Consider the following 12,559-nt stretch of genomic DNA (forward strand, 5'->3'; position numbering starts at 1 on the left):
AGCATTTGTCCATATTTGATAAATACGCTTTCAACATTTCCGAATGCTTTATCAGAAGGGAAGGGGGTGTAAAACTTAACTAAAGAATCACCTCTACAAAAAAAGGAATTACTTTTTGATCCAGAATTTTTTTCCTAGATTCAATGCTGACGCCCCCCCCCCCGTATTAAAGGGCCACCCATATCTTGTTTTCTCCCAGGAAAGCCACTACTTTGTGAAAAGAGATGTCTCATTTTTATCTTATACAGTAGTGGTGGTCGAGTGGTCATAGTGACAGCGACGGACTCCCATTGCCAGGGTTCGAACCCCACCGTGGTTTTCGTTTCTGTGGTTGATATTTTTCCCAACATCGAGGTGCGAATGCGAGCCGATCTCCCAGTTAAAAAGTCTCGCCACAGAGAGAGCAACAAGCCTACAATGGTACACACATTCAATCATTACACTTCATTCACTTTACTTTGAAATATAGATTGCAGCACTGAAAAATTAGACAACACTATATCAGGGCTGACAGGTTTTATCACCCATGGGAGATAGATAGGAGCTCGGATTAAAAGAAAGCCTTCAGTATAACACGACCCCTGGAGACTGGATGAAAATGACATAAGCAAAGTGACTTAATAACAAGTAAAACCAACACGCTATTGGGGTAGGGACTTTCAAAAACTGATGTTATAAGTAAAGCGACGTTAAAAGTGGTTGACGTCATACCGAGGTCTTACTGTATTTATCTTTGGCAAACACAGGAGGAATGACCCGAATAACATCATATGGCTATTAATTGTTTGAAAAGCTCAAGTTGTCTCATTGCTTTGTATCTGGTATAGGCAGGAGCTATATTGCTTTAACTGTGTAAACAGCACAGACTGGTGAATCTATAGTGACACCCAAGCCACATAAATATTAGGCAGTTCTTGAGTGATACTGACAATTTTTCAGATGCTTAGGTAAAAAAATTGCCTAAAATATAACTGAAATAAAGATACAATAGTTAAAATCAATTTGTCAGTTGAGAGTACCAGGATGCTCACTGAAGCAACCAAGAATGATCAATGCATGTGCTCTATCTAGTACTCGCGAGATACTGATCGCGACAAACCAATGATGAACCTTATTAAGGTTGTACAAAAGGACGTACATTACGTTGACTTGAACTTCAGTACGCTAGAGATGATGTGCCCGTGCTCTTCTTGTGATGATTGACATAGACCTTTAGTTCCAACTTTTTTGTTAGCCAAGTACCCCCCGGAAATGCGTAAGAGGTGTGGATACCCAACGGAGTTCGTAAAAGCTTCTCCTATAATCCAAGAAATACCTCCTTGCTTCTTCCCGTCATGCGGGCGTACTCGTAGAAATATTCAGAAAGCTTGCGTATTATTAGATACATTAAGCTACATAATGTTTTGCACATTTTTTTTTATTACTTTACTCTATTTTTTCCCCTGATATTGCTGGCTGGTTCATCACATACCCCAACAGGTACGCGTACAACAGGTTATAAACCACTGTCACAGACTGCTCAAGAATTGAAAAAGGGTGAAAATCTTTGAATGGCAACATATGTTCTAAATCATTGATTTCTGTACCTTTCATAGGCCTGAAACATTTTTTTTTCCATCAACTTCCATCAAGGCGGCCACCTTTTCAAAGAAACGAAGGGAGAGTGTTAGAGAGGTTTTACTTATTAAAATAAAATAAAAAAACCACGTGCCTTTCCCATGGGATCACCGACATTGATAGGGCATGTCCCAAGAAAAATATTCTTAGTCGGGAGGGATGTCGACATCAACTACAGGTTTTGACCAGGTATATAATTATCGATGTGAGCATTTGCTAATTAATAAAAGTCATTTACATCTACATGCAAAACGCGTTGTTCAAACAGTTTTGAGAGACTCCCTTTTCTTTCACATCGTTACAAAAAGAAAAGACTAAGCACCGTACACCCCACGTGAACTTTTCGTGCATTTTGAAATTCCTGTTGAGCACGAAAATCCATCATGTTTCACACATACTACAGCCACTACTGTATTCCAGAGATTTCTTTTCTTTTTTAGTGTTTGAGAAATTCAGTACGCAGTAGAAACCTGCCTTGATCAAGGTTAGTCGTGGAAATGATGCGTGTGTTGGTTCCTCTTGAGTGAAAAAAATATATATAGAGAGAACGAGGGAAGAGAGTGAGATGTGTTCCCATGGCAACATTGACGTCAATCGTACGCTGCTTTGAATTGCAAATGATGGTATACCAAACGATAATCACGATAATAATAATAATAATCATAATAAGCGATTCCATGAACCGAAAAAAAAACTTTTTTTTTTTTTTTTCGAAATACACTTTCGTCACAAACTGGAATGTGGATAGAGACACCATTAAAACATTTAAAAATAGAAAATGATCGTCAATATCTTTAGTTGATTAATACGCTTTCAGAGAGAGGGAAATAAATAAATAAAAACATTGTGTATAATATAGAGCAGCGTTTGTCAATTGGGTTCCTCTTACCTTAGGTTTCGTCGGGCATTGCTAGAGGTTTTGCGAGAAATGGTAAAGAATAGCAGTGGCAAATAGTTCTAGCAATGTTCCAGGAAAGCCTAACAGCAGTGGTTCTCAAAGTGCGCATTGCAGCTCTCGGGGATCACTGTGTAAAGAGTGTCGCATCCGACAGAATTCACCCGATTTATATAATTATTTCCATGGGAGGGGAGGTTGCTAGAAGATCACTAGTGGGGGAAGGGAGCCATGGAATGTTAGAAGTTTGAGAACACACTGCTCTAATAGTGAGAAAAAGTTCCCCAAACAGTTTTCAGCGTTTTGATTACGAGACAGTTCCACAGAACCCAAACCAACATAAATATTTCTCCGATTTTAATTGCAAAAAACACAAATGATAAACCCTAGAAAAACTCTAGCGGAACACTAGTTGAAACCTACACCCATAGAACAATGGGTTTTCAACGTTTCTTGCTTTAAGTACCGCCTAAAAACTCATACTACTACAACTACTTCACCGTACATGCGGAATTTCTAACGAATCGTTGCATGCTGGAATGTATGTTCCGAGTGTTATATATGCGTGGCTACGAACGTATTTATAGTGTCAGAGTTGCACTATTTTCATTTCTTACTGGTGCTGTCATCTACCTTCTACATTTTAAGGTGAAGATGGTAAAAGCTTGAATTAAAGAATTTTCATGTTATTTACGTATCATGTTGAAGGTCCGCTTGCTCTCTGCGGAGAGACCTAAAAAGGCATTTGTGCACTTTTTTAAAGCATAGAGAGCATGCGAACTCTCAAAAAATGCGTATAAAGTTCTCAACCCCCCCCCCCTCCGCCCCAAAACGGTATAGAGCCTTAACAAATGCTTTGTCCTTTTTAATTCATTTTACTAATTTTTTCCACTCCACCATAACCGATTATTTTTCGTACTCTTTGAATATGGGTCAATCACGTACGCGTGTCACAGGTTGAGCATCACTGCCCTAGAGCAGTAAGCAGTAGTTATCAACCGGGGGGGGGGGGAGCCACATGACATTTTTTGTGGTGCACGGATATTCTAAGGTGGCCCGGAAGAGAGAGGGGACCCGCGATGGTGAAGAAATTTTCAGAATCCAGCACAGCTGTCCATGGAATAGGACAATCTAAACCTATATCGGCATGGCTAGGAGCCACACGTCTACAGGAAGCCTACATGATGAGATCTGGTTCTAGGATTTTCGAGTGTGTAAAAATGTGAATATGTAAGCTGCTACTTCCAGCTAAGTATGGGGTCTCAGAACATCACTTTGCGTGATGGGGATCCACGATGATGAGACGGGCATGTATAGAACCTCCACACGAAGGAAGCTTACTCTAGCCCAGGGAAGCAGAACCATGGTGATGAGTCAGGATTTATTGTGCCGGTTTGTTGGATCGTCCCGTTTTTTTCCCATATAATTCGGCTCTGCATCCAGAGAAATCGATCTTATTTATAATATGTTTGTTGATTAAATTAAATTCAATAAGTAGAAAGGGAAAATGTCTCTCTCCTGGATGAGGGTGGGGCCCCTGGGCAAGAATGGGGGGGGGGAAGTAAGGGGCAATGGGTTGAAAAAGGTTGAGAATTACTGCCCCATATAAAGGGTGTCCTGTAAGTGTTAGCACGGCCTTTATCTCATCAACTGTCCGTCGTAGAGGTACGATTCCAATTTAAAAAAACCTCAAATGGCATTCAAAAATTACCCTGCACCAGTTTTGAGAGAGAAAATACATTGTATAAAAGAAAGAAAAAAAATCTACATTTTTATACGGTGTCCCCCTGTGCTCTAACTTTCAATTAGAAATTGTTGCCCCTGCCTCTCTTGATGCCAAAAAAAAAAAAAAAAAATCAATGTTTCTAAGTGCAGTGTTTACAGACATATTCGAATTTGAAAAATGGAGGAAATCTGGGAAAGAACAGCGTTAAATGCGAGTAAAACGATTTTTCCGATTTTAATGCTGTTTTTTCCGAAAATTTCTTCAGTTTTTTGAATTCGAGTATCTCTATGAAGATTGCACTTAGAAACGTGGAATTTTTCTTTCTAATTGGAAGTTAGAGCACAGGGGGACCGTATAAAAATGTAGATTTTTATTTTTTGTTACAGCCTATTTTCACTCTCAAAAACTGGTACAGGGTAATGTTTGAACGCCTCTTGAGCATTTTTTAAATTGGGATCGTATACAAATACAACGAAAGGTTGATGAGATCGCGCTAGCACTTGAAGGACATCCTGCATATAGCATGGACAGGATACAATTCTAGGGGGAAAAAATCATGAAAAGCTGATCTACGGTTTTCGGCAAAATCTATTGATAGAAAGAGACGAAAAAAAATTGTGACTGGTCGGAATCGCGGTCGACCACGGTAGAATGACATACCAAAATTTAGGTTAGCCGCAAAAGAAAATTACAACGATAGTGCAAAATTCGTTCAAAAAAAATCCACAAACATCGTCATTGTAAACGTCACAATTGGATTTCTCAGGACCGTTTCGGATTAAAAAGCGTTTCAGTCAGACTATGCCACTATTGATCTTTATTTTCACATATTGATTACGCCATTTACGTCACGTTTTCATAAGTTTTTCATTGCGGTTTGATACACCAAAATTGCATACCACGATCATCATTCTTTCGTGGATGTTAAATGAAACTATCAGACAATAAAGACAACCACATTACATACAGGGTAAAATCAAATCCAAATTGTATATCTAACGTGACAGAAGAATGATCATTGAGGAATGAAAAAATATCCATTTGATGAATGCAATCCTCACAAACGGGCATTTGTAAAGAAATTGCTAATTCATTTTGAATAACCAATTCAAGAAGAAAAAAATCTAATACGTACCCACCGCTATTAAAATAACCGGTTAATAAAATCAGCCACTTAATAAAATCAGATCGCTAAAACGAAATCAAATAACTGCGAATCACATTATAAAATTTCCGTTTCAAGCCACTCCTTTAAAAAAATCAAGCACATTTTTTTTAAAATTAATCTGCTAAGAAACTGAGTGGAAACTCGAAAAGCGATTCAAATTTGTGAATTAATTATCTGGTCCCATTTTTGTACCTGTGGAATTCGTTCACAAATATTTTCCAATTTTAACAGCAAAAAAAAGTTAGGGGTAAAATAGACGGATTACAAAAGTGACAAAAGAAACCGGGGACTAGAAAATGGAGATTTCTAACTTGTGAATCGAGCACACCCGTCACAAAGAAGACTGCAAACGTCAAAGAAAAAATTCAGAAATCATAAAATCAAAAGCGATAACCGACAAGATAGGGATATTTAATTTTGTTTTATGATATCGAGAAAATAATGCCAGACTCTGCCAAAAAGACTGAAGCCTTCAAAAGAAATGCAAGGCATAATTTCCTTGAGAACTTATTGTATAAAAACTATACACTACATGCATTAGTTTGATTAATTAGTAATACATTATTTATCAATAAGATTTACAATTCATCTGTATAGAGTACATTATATTTTTTTACATTATAGAACTTTTGTTTAAAAAATGTATTTGTAATTTTATTTTTGATTAACTGGTTATAAAAATCAGCCACAATACGATCAAAATCACCTGGATAAAAGTGATTTTAATAAGCGGCGGGCATACCTATCGTGACAGAGAATGAATTTTGATGAGTGAAACAATGAAATTGGTCAATGCAATCCTACAAACGGACATTTATAAAGATTTGCTAATTCACTTGGAATATCAAATTTAAGAAAAAAAAATCTTATACTCACCATATCATTTAGGCGCGACCTTTATCCAAAATAAACTGTAATTGTGACTGGCATTTCTTTTATGATATTCTTGAGAAAACGAGAAAAAGGAGCCCTGTTTGCAGAACCCGAGCCAAACGTAGAATAGGGGAGCAAAAACAATATGATCATAGGCATCATGGTGTCGTGTGTGCTGTGCTCTACATAAAACTTAGCGAAGCTTTTGTTTTCCGGACCGTAATAAGAAAGGCGATGCCCAAGGCTGTGATTTACAGCTTTTTTTATATTTGGCTAAGATATTTACTGCATCGCACATGCTATTTTTTTACTGATATATGCCGAGATTCATGTTTTCTTCTTCACTGCCATTGCGTTCCGAAGCATGAAACGATATTAAATCGGGAGCCCCACTACTTATTCATGAAACTACTAATAAAAACGGTCATGACCCTTTGTGTCTCTGATATTATGAAATGTATTTCAGCGTTAGTAGTAAAGAGTAATTGATAGACCACTGTTTATTTATTATTATATTTTTATTCTGCTGCTTACTTTAGCTGAACTCGATCCACTAAACCAGTTTCCCAAACTTTTTGTTCCATCGCACCCCCCTTGTTTAAAAAAATTCTTCCTCTCCAGCTCAATCGAACCCATAGGATCCTATGTTATACCCGTAGCTTCTACCGCCGCCCTGGACCATTCCATCGCCCACCAGGAGGCGATATTGTTTACTTTGGGAAACACTGGACTAAACTGCTAAATCGTAGGAACAATTTCTTAAAAATAAGATTGTGTTCATTCAGAAGTAATTATGTGAATGTAAGAGAACATGTGTATTATTTAATATAATTTCGAATATACACTGCTGGCCACCCAAATTGCAACACCAAGAAAGACAAGAGATATCGCAACAATATTTATTTTGTAGATAACATGTTGACCAAGCATCAAATGATTAAATTTATAGACTTCTGTGAAGTGTGGTTCCTGCCAAAATCAGTAGCGAGAGTAGCCGCCATTGTTGGAGATCACCGCTGCCACACGCCTCGGCATTGATTCAAAGAGACTTTGGATGTGTTCTTGGGGTACAGCAGACCAAGCAGCTTCCACACGTTGCCAAAGTTGATCTGGTGTGGCAGCTGGGGATGTAATGTGGGTCAATCGTTGAGCAACCATGGACCACATGTTTTCTATCGGCGAAAGATCCGGAGAGCGAGCTGGCCAGGGAAGCAATTCAATCTGGCGATTGACGAAGAACCTTTGGACAATGCGTGTCACGTGTGGTCGCGCATTATCCTGTTGAAATATGGCTGTGGGCAAACCCTGAAGGTAAGGAAGGACAACTGGCTCCAACACCTCGGAGATGTAGCGCTGGCTTTTTAAAGTACCGGCAATGCGTACTAGAGGAGTGCGAGAGTGATATCCAATACCGCCCCATACTATAATACCCGGTGCAGGACCAGTGTGGCGGTGCATAACGCAGCTGTTCAGCATCTCTCTCCACGGTGTCTCCAGACTCGAATCCGACCATCGTGGTGTTGCAGACAGAAGCGTGACTCGTCAGTAAAGACAATTTCATTCCATTGTGCCGTCCACATCCTTCTTTCACGCACCATTGGCGGCGGAGACGTCTGTGGTTCTGCGTCAAGGGTAGACGAAGCAATGGACGTCTTGCGGACAGACCACTCTGCTGTAAACGGCGTCGAATGGTACGCGCAGACACTGGATGATGCGGTACAGACTGAATGTGCTGTGCTATGGTTCGTGATGTGGCTGAGCGATCCGTCACTGCCATACGCACAATACGCCTGTCATCACGTGAAGTGGTGCACTGAGGTGGATGCGATCGAACACGTCGGTCCGTCGTACCCTCCTGCATCCAACGATCACATATCCGCATTACAGTTGTTTGGTTTCGTCCAACACGACTACCGATTTCCCTGAAAGATAATCCACAATCTCGGTAGGCCACTATCCTTCCTCTGTCGAACTCGGATACTTGATCAAAAGATGATCGCTGTTTTCTACGAGGCATAATTGATCGTTTTTTTGAAAAAACCACAAGAAAAACACAATTACCGTACTTCAAATCGTCGAAATCTCCAAGCCTTAAATAGCGCTTTGAAGTGGCGCCACAGGCGCGCGTGATGTGTGTCTGCGCTGAAATTCTAATCATTTGCATATCTCACCTCCGCTAATGCATGTTGTAAATTTCATATTATTTGCATGCTTCCTTCAGGGTGTTGCATTTACGGTGGCCAGCAGTGTATTTCAAATCCGTTCAAATAGAATTAATTGGAGAAACTTTCATCGTTGACTCACGATGGTATCAAAAACAACATAAAGCCATGTTTTTTTTATCTCAACTAGAAGTCAATGAGAAAGAAAGAATAAAGTGACACCAATCGACGCGATTATGAGACAATTACGCACACTTTTGAATATGCCAATGCGTTGAAATTATCGGGCTTCTGGTATGGTAATTTATCCTATTCGCTAATACCAACATGCTCTCAAAGAAAAGCTCCGAAATGAATGGCTGAGCAGACACAACTTCGGTACGATCTGACATGATATTCGCAGAGTCGAGAGTTTGATCATTTTTGTCGCACCACGGTCATTTTCGACACGCGAGGGCTAATTAGCCCGGGACCTACAATTCATTGCCGATTCCGAACGACAGCCTTTTTTTATACTCACCGAGAGGTTGGTGCGCTAACCCCTCGGTGTGGGACTCCCTGCGGTAAAGTCTTTTTTTCCGTGGACATGTCGCCATTTCTGACGCATCCGTGTCAGGAAAGTTTCTGACAAGGACGTACCAGGTATCGAACTCGCGACACCGCCAAACATACACTGGTACTTCAGGCGAGGATCTTATCGACCTGGGCTACCGCACCCAGTCGAGACTTTGGAATATTTCAGTCATTCACTATTCATACATGTATATAACGAAGTTTACAACTACAAATAAACCGCACATGTAACTCGTAAACATTGTTCTTTTGAATTTCTAATGAACTGGTACATGCCGGAGAGAATATGTGTTATAAATGTATATGTGGCCCTAACATATTTATGTAGTCAGAGTTATGAATGTTTCTTGTTGTAGTGGTGCTGCCATTGGTTTTCCATGTTTTGAAGAGAAAATGGCTGATGCCTGAATTTTCATGTTATGCGAGTATCATGTTGAAGGTCAGTCTGTCTCTGCGGAGAGACTTTTTTAAATGGCAGACAGGGCTCCATTCTTGCAGCGAAGTTTATAAACCAAAAATAGAACCAAATTCAACAAACCAGCACTGTGCCGTCGAAGGGGTTCGAACCTGGATCCTCAGGACGAGAATCCTGAGAATTATATGAATTGACATCATTGTGCCCTTTCCCAGCCTTTAAAGTCCGCGTCCGATTGGCTCAGTGATAAGATGCTCGTCTTTCACCATAAGGGCCGGCATACACATGCTACTAAGTAGCACGAAAGCACGCTAATTCCGAGCATAACGCTACCAATAAGTAAATGATTAGCACTTATATTCGAAATAACCAAGCTTATTGAAGAACACGCTACTGAATCGCACGACCATTTCCGTACGCATGCGGTTGGAGGGAAAACGCTGATAAACAGGTATGAATACGGGCGCGCAGGTTTACAACAAACTAGTTTTGTTATTACTCTGTATTTTTACTCGCCAAACAATACACACACACACACTGTAACACAGAATTTTATTGACAGCACTCGTATTCAAATATTCAAAATTTTCTATCACGGAACATACCTCTGAATACTACGGTATTTTACCCCATCACAATACAAGAAATAGAGGAAAATATAGCCAAAATCAAACCAAAGAAGGCGCCTGGATATGATGGTTTGACTTCTAAGGCAATTAAACTCCTAACGCCAAATGTAATCATATCTGTAGTAAATGATTTCCACTTGCTAATAGAACCAACATATTTTCCAAATATATGGAAAAAAGCTATTATAAAGGTGTTACTCAAGGCTGCTAAATCTGATGAAGCAGCAAGGAATTGCTGCTCTTTTGCCCCATTTGTCAAAATTGTTCAAAAAATCTAGTACAACTAAAATCACAAATACGATCAACAGATTACAACTTGGAAGAGTTAAACAATTCGGTTTTAAGTCAAAACATGGCACTTGCCACCAACTTCTAAAAGAGTGATAGAATATATACAAAAGGCGAGAATCAATAATGAGTGCACGTCGGCAGTAACGTTGGATTACAGTAAAGCCTTGGACTGCACCATGGAGAGAAGGACTGCTGCATAAGATGATTGCAATCATATTTTCAAGACAGGACGTTTCAAGTGAAAATAGGGGAAAATCAATCAAGAAATAGAATTATAACTGCCGGGATAAATCAAGGGTCAAAACTTGCTCCATATGTCCATAATATTTTTATGGACGATTTTTCGGTTATGGTAAATGGGTTTCTAGGAATATATGCGGATGATGTAATATTAAAATCTAATGAAGATCCACTCATTGCCCTCAATGACATTCAAGAGTAAATTTATAGAATAGAAAGATGGAACTTTTTCATAACAGAGCCAAACTAAATCCAAAAAAACGCGAATTTATCTGGCTAACAAGGAAAATGCCAATTAATACACCGAAGTATCATGGAGCATAATATAACTCCAATTGAAAATGCAAAATACCTTGGAATTACCTTGGACAATAGGCTCAGTTTTAGCACTCGTACTGCAAATTGCAAATAGAATCAAAACAGCTTCTGTAACCATGAATCAGATTGCAGAATTCTGTTATCCGAGATCCAAACTGAGCTTAAAAAATAAACTAATGATGTATAACACAGGTAATTAGACAATCTTTACTATATGCAGCGCTAGCATGGGTATATGCGACTAAAAGAAATATGTACAAATTGCAAATTTTTCAAAATAAAATATTAAGAATTACAGGTGCACCAAAACTTTTCAAGTTATCAGATCTTCATAAGGAACTTAATATTGAGTCAATTTTCAAATTTGTAGAGGATTTCTAAGAACTTTTACGAGAGACTGGAGAAATCAAACATGAGACACATCTCCAGCACATTGTAGTATATGATCATAAGAACGGATTAAGACATCTCAGACTGAAACATGTGCTGATGATCCAGTACAGAAGAGAATTCTGAGAGTCAAAAAAGGAGTAAGTATATCAGTTTGACAAAAATTGTACATAGCATAAATAAAAGTAGGATGATTTAGCATAAAACTCATAACCGCATTTATTTAATTCTAGTAATCATGCCCTATTATAGGTTACAGTGTGTGTATATATATATATGTATGTATGTATAAGTTACTTAATAATTTTTCTTAGAAGGATACCATGTTTTCCTTGGATTGGAGGGAATATCCTTTATATTAGGGATGTATGTAATTACATTTAATCTCATTTAACCTTTATATTCACATTAGTAATAAATTTATAGTAATTGTTTGTATAGTAATAAATTGATAGAATTGTTTGTATAGTAATAAATTGATAGAATTGTTTGTATAGTAATAAATTGATAGAATTGTGTAGAAAAATTGGTTATGTGTGATATAATGAGGAACGGATTATGTTTAAAAATATTCCAGGAAGATCGGCAGAATATGTTTCACTATTTTTGAGAGTGCAAGGGACTCGTGGATTCCACCTCTCTATGAGAGTGTGGCAAGGGAATAATAATCCATTCTTTTTTTCTGGATAATAATTGAGAGAGAAATAGAAATGGTTCTCTAGAGAAGACGGCAACTATTTACTATACTTATCAATAGATAGTTGCCGGAAGACGGCATGATTCATTGATATAATGATGAAAACAGGGATTAAGACAATGTGATAATGGCAAGAGGAAAAAAATCAAGGATGAATAAATATTTTAAGATTGACTGATCCGGCGTAACGGATGAATTGCACAGTTGGAAGGGTAATAATTGCTGTCTCTGAAGGTAGCTGTTCCTGGGGGTTTTGGGAAATAATTTTAAAAAAAAGCAAAAAAAGAAAATTAAATCAAATACAATAATATCATCTAGAAATATGATCACGCCATTAGTAATCTCCAAGATGAAGGGAGATGTAGATTTTTGTTTTATATATAAATTTAAGATCTGGCGCTCTATTTAACTTAGTCACGGTCATTACTCCGTAACAATGGCTAGATGGGGCGATGTAAAACTTTTAAATTTATTATTTCTTGTAAGAACATTAACTGCTTATGGAGTGTCGGCTGTACAATAAAAATTGCTCAACGACTTGTTCATATTTTTGCAGAGGAATAAT

The 12,559-nt window shown here is 38.3% G+C and overlaps 1 protein-coding gene across 1 annotated transcript in view; it reads right to left on the reverse strand.

Annotated features, from left to right (window-relative positions):
* Nucleotides 1-12,559, reverse strand: part of IP3K1 (inositol-trisphosphate 3-kinase-like protein) — a 105,518-nt gene that overhangs the window by 27,198 nt on the left and 65,761 nt on the right. The window lies entirely within an intron of this gene.

The sequence above is a fragment of the Pholcus phalangioides genome, unplaced genomic scaffold, assembly GCF_987345545.1.
Source record: "Pholcus phalangioides strain wild (caught in Gottingen) unplaced genomic scaffold, Ppha-v1.0 ptg000015l_1, whole genome shotgun sequence".
NCBI lineage: Eukaryota > Metazoa > Arthropoda > Arachnida > Araneae > Pholcidae > Pholcus > Pholcus phalangioides.